At 53.9% G+C, this 14,722-nt stretch overlaps 1 protein-coding gene and 1 pseudogene across 2 annotated transcripts in view; one reads left to right on the top strand and one right to left on the bottom strand.

Moving 5' to 3' along the window:
* The window catches only part of LOC147086667 (death-associated protein kinase 2-like), a 30,465-nt pseudogene extending 18,944 nt beyond the window's left edge, over window positions 1-11,521 (bottom strand). Inside the window, exons 1-4 of the transcript XR_015075747.1 lie at window positions 11,391-11,521; window positions 8,196-8,244; window positions 7,396-7,422; window positions 4,944-5,096 (exon numbers count right to left, since the gene is read on the bottom strand). The product of XR_015075747.1 is annotated as a death-associated protein kinase 2-like (transcript). The remainder of the gene's footprint in view (window positions 1-4,943; window positions 5,097-7,395; window positions 7,423-8,195; window positions 8,245-11,390) is intronic.
* Window positions 1-14,722, top strand: part of LOC147086661 (uncharacterized) — a 730,919-nt gene that overhangs the window by 239,032 nt on the left and 477,165 nt on the right. The window lies entirely within an intron of this gene.

The raw sequence follows: 14,722 nt of genomic DNA, 5'->3' as shown, positions 1-14,722 counted from the left end.
AAAATAGTTATTTCATGTAATTTATAGTTTATTTAAAAAATGCGATTTTTAAAAAATGTATTTGAAGATTTAGTGATGTTTTGGGGCTTATAACATTTATAGGTTTGACAGCTCTTCCTGTCAAACTTATGAATGAAGCATTCCCTGCTACCATTGGCTCTCCATGGCCCACGTGATCCCAGGGGACACTTCGAACTAACTGCGCCCCTGGGATACCCAAGCACTGCGCGCCGGCAGTTGGAGGAGGCCCAGGATCATAATCCCACGCGGGCCCACAGCTCAACGGCCGGCGCGCTAGGTAAGTGCAGGTCGGGGGGGTTACACCCGCGGGAAGCCCCCGATCCGAATTTCTGGGCCCATGTGTGCAGGAGGTGTCGTCGGCTGGAGGAGCTCGAACTCCGGGTTTAGGGGCTTGAGCAACAGCTGACGTCACTGCGGTGCAGCCGTGAGGCTGAGAGCTTCGTGGATAGCACGTTTCGGGAGGAGGTCATCCTACAACGTAAGAGTGTGCAGGCAGAGAGGGAATGGGTGACCGTCAGACAGACCAAGGAGGACCAGGCAGGTAGGTAGTGCATCGCGCTCTCTAACCGGTACTGGTGAGGGCGATGGTTCCTCTGGGGAGTGCAGCCAGAGCCAAGTCCACGGCACCATGGGTGGCTCAGCTGTACGGGGTGGGGGGGGAGGAGAAAGATTGGGAAAGCAATAGTGACCGGGGCTTCGATGGTTAGGGGAGCAGACAGGCGTTTCTGCGGCCGCAGACGTGACTCCAGGCTGGTATGTTGCCTCCCTGGTGCCAGGGTACTGAGCGGCTGCAGAACATTCTGAGGGGTGAGGGTGAACAGCCAGAGGTCACGGTTCATATTAGTACCAATGACATAGGTAGAAAGAGGGATGAGGTCCTGCAGGCAGATTTTAGGGAGCTAGGAAAGAGATTAAAAAGCAGGACCTCAAAGGTCATCATCTCCGGATTACTCCCGGTGCCACGTGCTAGTGAGTACAGGAATAGGAGGATAGAGCAGATGAATGCATGGCTGGAGAGATGGTGCAGGAGGGAGGGCTTTAGGTTCCTGGGACATTAGGACCAGTTCTGGGGGAGGTGGGACCTGCACAGACCGGATGGGTTGCACCTCAACAGAGCCGGGACCAATGTCCTCGTGGGGAGGGTTTGCTAGTGCTGTTGGGGAGGGTTTAAACTAATTCGGCAGGGGGATGGGCACAAGCATGTAGCATTAGAAAGGAGCACGAAGGATTGGGAGAGACAGATAGCACTAGAGTAAGAAATAGCACGGTCTTAGGTGGGGTCAGGCTAAGAGAGAATACAAGAAGGTCTACATGGGTTTACAGTGCGTGTGTGTAAACGCACGAACGTGGTAAATAAGGTTGGTGAGCTGCAGTCGCAAATAGCCACATGGGAATATGATGTTGTGGCGATATCGGAGACCTGGCTCAAAAAAAAGAGCAGGATTGGGTACTAAATATTCCTGGATCTAAGGTGTTCAGGAAAGATAGGGAAGGAAAGAAAGGAGGTGGGGTGACAGTATTGATTAAGGAGAATATTACAGTGCTGGAGAGAGAGGATGTCCTGGAGGGGTCAAGGACAGAATCTATTTGGTTGGAGTTAAGAAACACTAGAGGTGCCATTACACTACGAGGTGTATTCTATAGGCCGCCAACTAATGGGAAGGATTGAGAGGAGCAAATCTGCAGGGAAATTACAGAGAGGTGCAAGAACTATAGAGTAGTGATAATGGGGGACTTGAACTATCCTAATATAGACTGGGATAGGAATGGATCTGGCCCGGGTAAATTGGAATCAAAGATTGGCGGGCAAAACTGTAATCAAACAATGGGCTGCCTTTAAAGAGGAGATGGTTCGGGTACAGTCGAGGTACATTCCCACGAGGGGGAAAGGTAGGGCAACCAATGCCAGAGCTCCCTGGATGACAAAAGAGATAGAGAGTAAGATGAAGCAGAAAAAGGGGGCGTATGACAGATGTCAGGTTGAGAATACAAGTGCGAACCAGGCTGAATATAGAAAGTTCAGAGGGGAAGTGAAATAAGAGGGGCAAAGAGAGGGTATGAGAATAGATTGGCAGCTAACATAAAAGGGAATCCAAAAGTCTTCTATAGGCATATAAATAGTAAATAGGTAGTAAGAGGAGGGGTGGGGCCGATTAGGGACCAAAAAGGAGACCTACGCATGGAGGCAGAGGGCATGGCTGAGGTACTAAATGAGTATTTTGCATCTGTCTTCACCAGGGAAGAGGATGCTGCCATAGACATAGTGAAGGAGGAGGTAGTGGAGATACTGAATGGGATAAAAATTGATAAAGAGGAGGTACTAGAAAGGCTGGCTGTATTTAAAGTAGCTAAGTGACCAGGACCAGACGGGATGCATCCTAGGATGCTGAGGGAAGTAAAGGCCCGGAGACCAGACACTCCGCGGTCGAGAAGGAGGCCCAGGCTATTGTGGAGGCTGTGCGTCATTGGAGGCACTACCTGGCCGGAAAACGATTTACCCTGCTCACTGACCAGCGTTCAGTTGCTTTTATGTTCAACAACAAGCAGAGGGGCAAAATCAAAAATGACAAGATCTTGAGGTGGAGAATCGAACTTTCCACCTACAATTACGAGATCTTGTACCGGCCTGGGAAGCTCAATGAACCCCCAGATGCCCTATCGCGTGGCACCTGCGCCAGCGCGCAGATCGATAGGCTGAGGGCCCTCCACAATGACCTCTGCCACCCGGGGGTCACCAGGTTCTTCCACTTCATCAAGGCCCGCAACCTGCCTTACTCCATTGAGGAGGTCAGGACCATGACCAAGAACTGCCAAGCCTGCGCTGAGTGCAAACCGCACTTTTATAGACCAGACAGAGCCCACCTGATAAAAGCCACTCGCCCTTTCGAATGCCTGAGCGTCGATTTTAAAGGGCCTCTCCCCTCCTCCGACCGCAATGTGTACTTCCTCAACATCATTGACGAGTACTCCCGTTTCCCGTTCGCTATCCCCTGCCCGGACATGACCAGTGCCACGGTCATTAAATGTCTGAACAGCCTCTTCACCCTGTTCGGTTTCCCCAGCTATATCCATAGCGACCGGGGCTCATCGTTTATGAGCGACGAACTCCGCCAGTACCTGCTCGCTAGGGGTATAGCCACAAGCAGGACCACCAGTTACAACCCCCGGGGGAACGGACAGGTGGAAAGAGAGAATGCAACAGTTTGGAAGGCCGCCCTACTAGCCTTAAAGTCTAGGGGCCTTCCGACCTCCCGCTGGCAGGAGGTGCTCCCCGATGCGCTCCACTCGATTTGGTCACTGCTCTGCACTGCCACCAATGCCACCCCTCACGAGAAAATGTTTGTCTTCCCAAGGAAGTCCACATCGGGGACAGCGTTACCGCCATGGCTGACGTCCCCAGGGCCGGTACTACTGAGAAGACACGTGAGGACCAATAAAACGGATCCCCTGGTCGAGAGGGTCGACCTCCTCCACGCCAACCCCCAGTACGCTTACATTGCGTACCCAGACGGGCGGGAGGACACAGTCTCCATACGAGACCTCGCACCCTCGGGGACCGCTGTAACCCACTACCCATTACCGCCCCCCCCCACGACCCGATATCCAACCCCAGCAGCCGGCTCGCCTTGGACCGTCACCCACGAGGACTACACTCCAGTGCCCCAGCCTACATGGGACGCGACGCCGGAAGCTCCACCACCCCTGCCGTCGCCACGTCGATCACAGCGGCAGACAAGACCTCCGGAGAGACTCCAATACACGAACTTTTAAATACACTTCACCCCGCCGGACTCATTTTTAAATAAGGGGTGAATGTGGTAAACCACTGTTATACCTGTCTGTGTCTGTATGTGTATTCCACTAGGTACAGGTCTGGACATGCCTCGGCTGACTCCTCCCACTATTCCAGGTATATAAGTGACTACCTCCCAGTCCCTTAGTATTCTGGACGGGTCGACCACTCGAGACTAGACCTTCATTCTTTAGTTAATAAAAGCCTGGTTGTTACTCGCTTAACCTCAGTCTTTTGAGTAATTGATGGCACATCAAGCTTCCCATTCTCCTTGGGTACAGGGGTGGTGCCAGAGGACTGGAGAATTGCAAATGTTACACCCTTGTTCAAAAAAGGGTGCGAGGATAAATCCAGCAACTACAGGCCAGTCAGTTTAACCTCAGTAGTGGGGAAGCTTTTAGAAACGATAATCCGGGACAAAGTTAACAGTCACCTGGACAAGTGTGGATTAATTAAGGAAAGCCAGCACGGATTTGTTAAAGGCAAATCGTGTTTAATTAACTTGATTGAGTTTTTTGATGAGGTAACAGAGGGTTGATGAGGGCAATGGGGTTGATGTGCTGTACATGGACTTCCAAAAGGCGTTTGATAAAGTGCCTCAGCCAGGACCGGAAGGAAAAAAAAATTGCAGGGCTACGGGGAAAGAGTGGGGGGAGTGGGACGAGCTGAAGTGCTAATGCAGAGAGCCGGCACGGGCTCGACGGGCCGAATGGGATCCTTCTGTGCTGTAACCATTCTATGATTCTAAGGCACACCCACAGCGCTGTTAGGGAGGGAGTTCCAGGATTTTGACCCAGCGACGATGAAGGATCGGCGACATATTTCCAAGTCAGGATGGTGTGTGTGATTCGGAGGGGAACTTGAAGGCGGTTGGTGGTGTTCCCATGCGCCTGCTGCCCTCGTCCTTCTAGGTGGTGGAGGTCGCGGGTTTGGGAGGTGCTGCCGAAGAAGCCTTGGCGAGTTCCTGTAGATGGTTCACACTGCAGCCACGGTGCGCCGGTGGTGCAGGGAGTGTGTACAGGAATCACCCTGTGTGTATGAGGTGTAGTACATGCTGAGGAGCGGGTGGGGGGGTTGCTGTGGGCTTGGACTGGCAGGAGCCCAGGGTTAGGAGCGCCCTGTTACTCACTTGGGGTCCTTGACCAGGAGGTTGTGGATGAAGTCCTTCGCCATGTTGCTGGTCTTCCCGAAGCACTGATCCTCCATCTCGTAGTTCAACTCCACGATGTTCATCAGCGTCTCGCTGTCAGTGTCTCCCTGGAACGGGGAGAGTCCGCTGAGGCTGGGGGGGAGGTCACAGAGAGGGTCACAGGTCACACCCTGAACCAGACACCCGATCGCAAGCATAGAATCTCACAGCACAGGAGGAGGCCATTCGGCCCATCGTGCCTGTGCCGGCTCTTTGAAAGAGCTCTCCAATTAATCCCACTCTCCACCCTGCACTTTCCCCATTTTTCCTCCTCAGGTATTTATCCAATTCTCCTTTTGAAAGTCACTATTGAATCTGCTTCCACCGCCCTTTCAGGCAGCGCATTGCAGATCACAACAACTCGCTGCGTAAAAAAGATCTCGGGCAGGATTTACATTGGGCCGTGAAGGCGGGATTGGAGGCGGTGGGGGGTTAAAATCCCGAAATCGGGAGGCACGAACCCATCCCGCCCCCAACCCGCCTCCATGCCAGTTTCAAAGGAGGCGGATACCCGACCCGCACTGGGACCCGCCTCCCCGAGGCGGGAAGGGGATTAGTGCCAATTAACTGCTTGTTAACGGGCAGTTAACAGGCAGTTTTTAGCCTAATCCCTATTTTTATTCTTGAGGTGTGGGATTCCCGACGGCTCCGAACCACACCAAGTTAGCGAGGCGGGCCGTCGGGCTGAAGGACTTGGAGGGTTCGAGATGTCCGGTGTTCAGGTGAGTGATGGGTGCATGAGTGCAGAGGTAAGTGTGTTTGGTCTGTGTAAAGTGTTTAAAGAAGTTTTACTTACCTTTACAGCCTTCCTTCCTTCAGGTCTCGGGAGTCCCTCATCTCACCGGCACAGAAAGCAGAATGGCCGCCAGCTGTCAAAAGCTGCAGCATTCAGCTTTCTGTTCTGGAGAGATTTCTAAATCAGCCTGAGAGGAAGGAATGAACTTAGAGTACAGATTGTCAGTGTTTGACAGCTTCAAACAGCTGACAGACGCTGATATTTCATCTGTCAAAAGCTCTTGACGGATGAAATGTCAATCTGTGACGTCACCTGTTGCCGGGTGGCCCTTAATTGGCCTGCTGAGCCCGCTGGGCGGGCCCAACTAGGTCAATCAAGTGAAAATCGCGTGGGTTGGCTACAACTCGATGGAGGCGGGACTACAACCCCGAAAGTTGTAGTCCCGCCTCCTACCCACCTCCTCAATGAAAATCCAGCCCAACAGGTCCGACCAGTTCGTTGTTAAATATGGACAGGCTAAGTGAGTGGGCAGGTGGAGTATAACGTGGGAAAGTGCGAGGTTATCCACTTTGGCAGGAAAAATAAAAAAGCAAATTATTATTTAAATGGAGAGATTACAAAATGCCACAGTTCAGAGGGACCTGGGGGTCCTTGTGCATGAAACACAAAAAGTTAGCCTGCAGGTACAGCAAGTAATCAAAAAGGTAAATGGAACGTTGGCCTTTATTGCAAGGGGGTTGGAGTATAAAAACAGGGAAGTCCTGCTACAACTGTACAGGGTATTGGTGAGACCACACCTGGAGCACTGCGTACAGTTTTGGTCTCCTTATTTAAGGAAGGATATACTTGCATTGGAGACAGTTCAGAGAAGGTTCACGAGGTTGATTCCTGAGATGAGGGGGTTGACTTATGAGGAAAGGTTGAGCAGGTTGGGCCTATACTCATTGGAGTTTAGAAGAATGAGAGGTGATCTTATTGAAACATATAAGGTACTGAGGGGGCTCGACAAGGTAGATGCAGAGAGGATGTTTCCCCTCGTGCGGAAATCTAGAACTCGGGGCACAGTTTCAGAATAAAGGGTCACCCTTTTAGAACTGAGATGAGGAATTTCTTCTCTCAGAGGGTCGTAAATCTGTGGAATTCTCTGCCCCAGAGAGCCGTGGAGGCTGGGTCATTAAATACATTTAAGGTGGAGATAGACAGATTTTTGCAAGATAAGGGAGTGAAGGATTATGGGAAGCGGGCGGGGAAGTGGCTTTGAGCCCAAGATCAGCCATGATCTTATTGAATGGCGGAGCAGGCTCGAGAGGCCGAGTGGCCTATTCCTGCTCCTATTTCTTGTGTTCTTAAATTCATTCTCAAGATGTGGGCAAGGCCGGCATTTATTGCCCATCCCTAGTTGCCCCTTGAGAAGGTGGCGGTGAGCCGCCTTCTTGAACCGCTGCAGTCCGTGTGGTGAAGGTGCTCCCACAGAGCTGTTAGGGAGGGAGTTCCAGGATTTTGACCCAGTGATGATGAAGGAATGGCCGATAAACCCTATAAACAGAGAGAAACCCCATAAACAAGAGGAAAAACCCCATAAACAGAGAGAAACCCCATTAGCGGGGAGGTAGCCCCTGTACAGACGCGGGTTGATTCGGGATCGTGGATACTCACAGGATGTAGGTGATCACTCCAACACTCCTGCAATGAAACAGGGAAGAGATTAATGTTCAGGAACGGGAGAGGCGGGAGTCTGGTGGCTGATGTCTGTCTGGTCTCTGCTGTCTGTTTGGTGTCTGTCTGGTGGCTGTCTGGTGCCTGGTGGCTGTCTGGTCTCTGCTGTCTGTTTGGTGTCTGTCTGGTGGGTGTCTGTCTGGTGGCTGTCTGGTGCCTGGTGGCTGTCTGGTCTCTGCTGTCTGTTTGGTGTCTGTCTGGTGGGTGTCTGTCTGGTCTCTGCTGTCTGTTTGGTGTCTGTCTGGTGACTGATGTCTGTCTGGTGTCTGTCTGGTCTCTGCTGTCTGTTTGGTGTCTGTCTGGTGGCTGTCTGGTGCCTGATGTCTGTCTGGTCTCTGCTGTCTGTTTGGTGTCTGTCTGGTGGCTGTCTGGTGTCTGGTGTCTGACTGGTGTCTGTCTGGTGTCTGTCTGGTTTCTGGTGTCTGTTTGGTTTCTGGTGTCTGTCTAGTGACTGATGTCTGTTTGGTGTCTGGTGCCTGGTGTCTGTCCGATGCCTGGTATCTGTCTAGTGACTTGTGTCTGTCTAGTGACTGGTGTATGTCTGGCTTTTGGTGTCTTTTTGGTTTCTGGTGTTTGTTTGGTTTCTGGTGTCTGGTATCTGTCCGGTGACTGATGTCTCTCTGGTGTCTGCCTTGTCTCTGCTATCTGTCTGGTGTCTGTCAGGTGGCTGGTGTCTGACTGGTGTCTGTCTGGTTTCTGGTGCCTGTCTGGTGGCTGCTGTCTGCTGTCTATAAACTCACCACATATCGGCCGGTGGTCCCAGGGGTTCATAGTTTATGATTTCAGGAGCTGGAAGAGAAAAGTAGCTTTAGATCGTAAGGAACGTCACCCCCCCACCAGACCGTCAGTCACACTCCCCCCCCCAGACCGTCAGTCACACTCCCCCCTCCCAGACCGTCAGTCACACTCCCCCCCAGACCGTCAGTCACACTCCCCCCCCAGACCGTCAGTCACACTCCCCCTCCCAGACCGTCAGTCACACTCCCCCCCAGACCGTCAGTCACACTCCCCCCCCAGACCGTCAGTCACACTCCCCCCCCAGACCGTCAGTCACACTCCCCCCCCAGACCGTCAGTCACACTCCCCCCCAGACCGTCAGTCACACTCCCCCCCAGACCGTCAGTCACACTCCCCCCCCAGACCGTCAGTCACACTCCCCCTCCCAGACCGTCAGACACACTCCCCCCCCAGACCGTCAGTCACACTCCCCCCCAGACCGCCAGTCACACTCCCCCCCCCAGACCGTCAGTCACACTCCCCCCCCAGACCGTCAGTCACACTCCCCCCCCCAGACCGTCAGTCACACTCCCCCCCCAGACCGTCAGTCACACTCCCCCCCCAGACCGTCAGTCACACTCCCCCTCCCAGACCATCAGACACACTCCCCCCCCAGGCCGTCAGTCACACTCCCCCTCCCAGACCATCAGACACACTCCCCCCCCAGGCCGTCAGTCACACTCCCCCCCCAGACCGTCAGTCACACTCCCCCCCAGACCGTCAGTCACACTCCCCCCCCCCAGACCGTCAGTCACACTCCCCCCCAGACCGTCAGACACACTCCCCCCCCAGACCGTCAGTCACACTCCCCCCCCTCCAGACCATCAGTCACACTCCCCCCCCAGACTGTCAGTCACACTCCCCCCCAGACCGTCAGTCACACTCCCCCCCAGACCGTCAGTCACACTCCCCCTCCCAGACCGTCAGACACACTCCCCCCCCCAGACCATCAGTCACACTCCCCCCCCCTCCCAGACCGTCAGTCACACTCCACCCCCCAGACCGTCAGTCACACTCCCCCTCCCAGACCGTCAGACACACTCCCCCCCCAGGCCGTCAGTCACACTCCCCCCCCAGACCGTCAGTCACACTCCCCCTCCCAGACCGTCAGTCACACTCCCCCCCCTCCCAGACCATCAGTCACACTCCCCCCCTCCAGACCGTCAGTCACACTCCCCCCCCCTCCCAGACCGTCAGTCACACTCCCCCCCTCCAGACCGTCAGTCACACTCCCCCCCCCACCAGACCGTCAGTCACACTCTGTGAGGGTGCCGGTTAGTTCCCTCAGTAACCCCTAGATGGCACCTTCACTTGTTTGTTTCCCTTTGCTAAATTGTTACCAGTTTACTTAACTGCCTTTTATCAGGTTTATTGGTTTCACCTGTTTTTGCTTGTATTTAATTTCTGTGGTTTCTGCCCTCTGTGCTCAGTCTTGACAAGCCATTTGCCTAGTGGTAGCTTGTCGAGCTCCTATGTTTGTAACTGTTTACCTGTGTGATTCTACTAAAGTACTTTTATTTAAGACTGCATACCTGCTTCTCGCCTCGTCTGTCTGCACTTGGGTCCAGAACCAGCCTCGCCCTGACACACTACACCCCCCCAGACCATCAGTCACACTCCGGCCCCCAGACCATCAGTCACACACTCCTCCCCAGACCGTCAGTCACACTCCCACCTCCCCCCCAGACCATCAGTCACACTCCCCCCCAGACCGTCAGTCACACACTCCCTCCCGAGACCGTCAGTCACACTCCCCCCCAGACCGTCAGTCACACTCCCCCCCCAGACCGTCAGTCACACTCCCCCCCAGACCGTCAGTCACACCACCCCCCCAGACCGTCAGTCACACTCCCCCCCTCCCAGACCGTCAGTCACACTCCCCCCCAGACCGTCAGTCACACTCCCCCCCAGACCGTCAGTCACACTCCCCCCCCCAGACCGTCAGTCACACTCCCCCCCAGACCATTAGTCACACTCCCCCCCCCAGACTGTCAGTCACACTCACCCCTCCCACTCCCCCCAGACCATCAGTCACACTCCCCCCCCAGACCATTAGTCACACTCCCCCCCCAGACTGTCAGTCACACTCACCCCTCCCCCTCCCCCCAGACCATCAGTCACACTCCCCCCCCAGACCATTAGTCACACTCCCCCCCCCCCCAGGCTGTCAGTCACACTCCCCCCCCAGACCATCAGTCACACTCCCCCCCCCAGACCATCAGTCACACTCCCCCCCCAGACCGTCAGTCACACTCCCCCAGACCGTCAGTCACACTCCCCCCAGACCATCAGTCACACTCCCCCCAGACCGTCAGTCACACTCCCCCCCAGACCGTCAGTCGCACCTCCCCAGGCCGTCAGTTGGGGTCTTGATATTGGGGTACCTATATTAGGGTCTCGCATATTCGGGTCTCCATATTGGGGTCTTGATTATTAGGGTCTCAATATTAGGATCTTGATGTGGGGTGGGTCTCGATATTAGGGTCTCAATATTAGGATCCCGATTGGGGGATCTCGATATTGGGGTCTCGATATTAGGATCTTGATGGGGGGTCTCGCTATGGGGGTCTCGATATTGGGGTCTCGATATTGGGGTCTCGCTATGGGGGTCTCGATATTGGGGTCTCGATATTGAGGTCTTGCTATGGGGGTCTCGATATTGGGGTCTCGATATTGGGTCTCGATATTGGGGTCTCGATATTGGGGTCTCGCTATGGGGGGTCTCGATGTTGGGGTCTCGATGTTGGGGTCTCGATATTGGGGTCTCGCTATGGGGGTCTCGATATTGGGATCTCGCTATGGGGGTCTCAATATTGGGGTCTCGCTAGGGGGGTCTCGATATTGGGGTCTCGATATTGGGGTCTCGATATTGGGGTCTCGATATTGGGGTCTCGATACTGGGGTCTCGATACTGGGGTCTCAATGCTGAGGTCCCGATATTGGGGTCTCGATATTGGGGTCTCGATATTGGGGTCTCGATATTGGGGGTCTCGATATTAGGGTCTCGATATTGGGGTCTCGATACTGGGGTCTCGATACTGGGGTCTCAATAATGGGGTCCCGATATTGGGGTCTCGATATTGGGGTCTCGATGTTGGGGGTCTCGATATTGGGGTCCTGTACTAGGGTCTCCAGTAATGGGGGTCTGTGTCACTCACCGATGTACTGAGGGGTGCCACACATGCTTCGGAACTCGGAGCCCCCCTCTATCTTCTGGGCGAGGCCGAAGTCGATGAGTTTTGATGTGCGGTTTGGGGACCTCCTTCTCCAGAAGCATGATGTTCTCGGGCTGAGGAGAGAGAAGAGCGACGGTGAGGTCCATTCGCACCCAGGTTCCACCCCTCGCACTCCCGAAGATGCAGCCAGTCGCCGGGGAGCGGTCCCACCCCCTCCCTTTGGGATCCCAGTCCAATGGCCATTCTTCCCGTGTGTGTCCAGGGCGGGGCTATTCGACTGCCCGGGGCATCACGGCCAAGCTTGATCCCGTCCTCACGGATACCACAGGTCAGCACAAGGTCAGAGACAACCTCCCCCCCACGGCCCGCCCCAAAATCAGATGCCCTGTAGGGTGGTTGTGGGACAGTCCTCAAGGCTCCCGATTCCCGAGCCAGCTCCGGTCACAGCTGTTCGGCCACCAGAGGCTGCACCATCTCTTCCAGCTGGATCCACAGCTCAAAGAAGAGGCTTTCACCGCGCGTCGCTGTTCATGAAGAGGAGGCCGGGGGTGGATGTGGACACTGGGGTGTCCTCCCAGACAGACTGCCAGCACATCACAGCCGCACGACATGGACTTTGGTGTACAAAGCACTCTGATAGAGCACGTAGGAGGTATAATGTGGATAAATGCGAGGTTATCCACTTTGGTGGCAAAAACAGGAAGGCAGATTATTATCTGAACGGCAATAGATTGGGAGAGAGGAAGTGCAACGAGACCTGGGTGTCCTTGTGCACCAGTCGCTGAAGGTAAGCATGCAGGTGCAGCAGGCGGTTAAGAAGGCAAATGGTATGTTGGCCTTCGTAGCGAGAGGGTTCGAGTACAGGAACAAGGATGTCTTGCTGCAGTTGTACAGGGCCTTGGTGAGGACCACATCTTTATTATTGTGTGCAGTTTTGGTCGCCTTATCTGAGGAAGGATGTTCTTTGCCATGGAGGGAGTGCAGCGAAGATTCACAAGACTGATACCTGGGCTGGCAGGAATGACGTATGAGGAGAGATTGGGTCGATTGGGCTTATACTCGCTGGGAGTTTAGAAGAATGAGAGGGGATCTCATTGAAACTTATAAAATTCTAACAGGACTAGACAGACTAGATGCAGGAAGGATGTTCCCGATGGCGGGGGAGTCCAGAACCAGGGGTCACAGTCTAAGGATAAGGGGTAAGCCATTTAGGACAGAGATGAGGAGGAATTTCTTCACCCAGAGAGTGGTGAACCTGTGGAATTCTCTACCACAGAAGGCAGTAGAGGCCAATTCATTAAATATATTCAAGAAGGAGTTAGATATATTTCTTAAGGCTAAAGGGATCAAGTGATATGGGGAGAAGGCAGGGACAGGGTGTCATGAATCTTAGCATTCATGTAGAAATGACTCATGAGGTAACACTGGGGCGGCCAGCTGGTGGCGCCGTCCAAGGAGTATAAATACTCGGGCGTGGGCCCAGCTTGCTCAGGATGTTTCTGTAACCAGGAACTAGTGATGTAACTAGAAACTCATGGTTGTGAAACAGTTGATTAAAGCCTTGTTTTACACTCAAACCAAGTGCTTAGTAGTTTTCTTACGTCACAGGGTACTGAATTTGGACGATCAGCCATGATCTCATTAAATGGCGGAGCGGGCTCGAGGGGCCGAATGGCCTACTCCTGCTCCTATCTTCTATGTTTCTGTGTTTCACACACACAAAAGAATGGGCCACCCTCGACCCTGCTGTGGGATCTTGCTGTGCACACACAAAGCATGGGCTACCCTGCTGTGGGATCTTACTGTGCACACACACAAAGAATGGGCCACCCTGCTGTCGGATCTTACTGTGCACACACACAAAGAATGGGCCACCCTGCTGTGGGATCTTACTGTGCACAGATACACACACAAAGAATGTGCCACCCTGCTGTGGGATCTTACTGTGCACACACACAAAGCATGGGCCACCCTGCTGTGGGATCTTACTGTGCACACGCACACAAAGAATGGGCCACCCTGCTGTGGGATCTTACTGTGCACACACACACACAAAGAATGGGCCACCCTGCTGTGGGATCTTACTGTGCACACACACACAAAGAATGGGCCATCCTGCTGTGGGATCTTACTGTGCACACACACAAAGAATGGGCCACCCTGCTGTGGGATCTTACTGTGCACACACACAAAGAATGGGCTACCCTGCTGTGGGATCTTACTGTGCACACACACACAAAGCATGGGCCACCCTGCTGTGGGATCTTACTGTGCACACACACACAAAGAATGGGCCACCCTGCTGTGGGAGCTTACTGTGCACACACACAAAAGGAATGGGCCACCCTGCTGTGGGATCTTACTGTGCACACACACACAAAAGGAATGGGCCACCCTGCTGTGGGATCTTGCTGTGCACACACACAAAGAATGGGCCACCCTGCTGTGGGATCTTACTGTGCACACACACAAAAGGAATGGGCCACCCTGCTGTGGGATCTTGCTGTGCACACACACAAAGAATGGGCCACCCTGCTGTGGGATCTTACTGTGCACACACAGAAAAAAATGGGCCACCCTGCTGTGGGATCTTACTGTGCACACACACAAAGAATGGGCCACTCTGCTGTGGGATCTTACTGTGCACACACACAAAGAATGGGCCACCCTGCTGTGGGATCTTACTGTGCACACACACAGAAGAATGGGCCACCCTGCTGTGGGATCTTACTGTGCACACACACAAAGAATGGGCCACCCTGCTGTGGGATCTTACTGTGCACACACACAAAAGGAATGGGCCACCCTGCTGTGGGATCTTACTGTGCACACACACACAAAAGGAATGGGCCACCCTGCTGTGGGATTTTACTCTGCACACACACAAAAGGAATGGGCCACCCTGCTGTGGGATCTTACTATGCACATTAGCGTGTGACGGTGCGAATGGGACTATCTAAATGTGTTCGTGTTTGGGAGAATGTGCGAGCGTGTAATTCTGCGCGTTTGATTATGTGTGGCATGAGTCGATACGGTGGAACACGTTAGTGAATATTACAGAGGGAGGGCTGGCTCAGTGTGGATCAGCTCGTCTGACTGTGAATCTCGTGGGCAGAGAGGGGAGACTCACTGCGGGAGGGCCGCTCGATGGGAAATCAACACTTCAAAACAGTTCCACAAGTGTGTGAGGGTGCACGGCTGTGATTCTGTGGGTCGAGGAGGCAAGGGGGGTCAGCGGGACTGGTGGCTGTGGTCAGAGGCCCCTACCTTAAGGTCGAGGTGAGAGATGTTCTTGCTGTGTAAATACCCCACCG

The sequence above is a fragment of the Somniosus microcephalus genome, unplaced genomic scaffold (assembly GCF_052327205.1).
Source record: "Somniosus microcephalus isolate GS21.2 unplaced genomic scaffold, FLI_Smic_1.0 unresolved_chr7, whole genome shotgun sequence".
In the NCBI taxonomy this organism is placed as follows: Eukaryota; Metazoa; Chordata; class Chondrichthyes; order Squaliformes; family Somniosidae; genus Somniosus; species Somniosus microcephalus.
The sequence above is the reverse complement of the archived record's forward strand: the minus strand, read 5'-3'. Positions and strand labels throughout refer to the sequence as shown.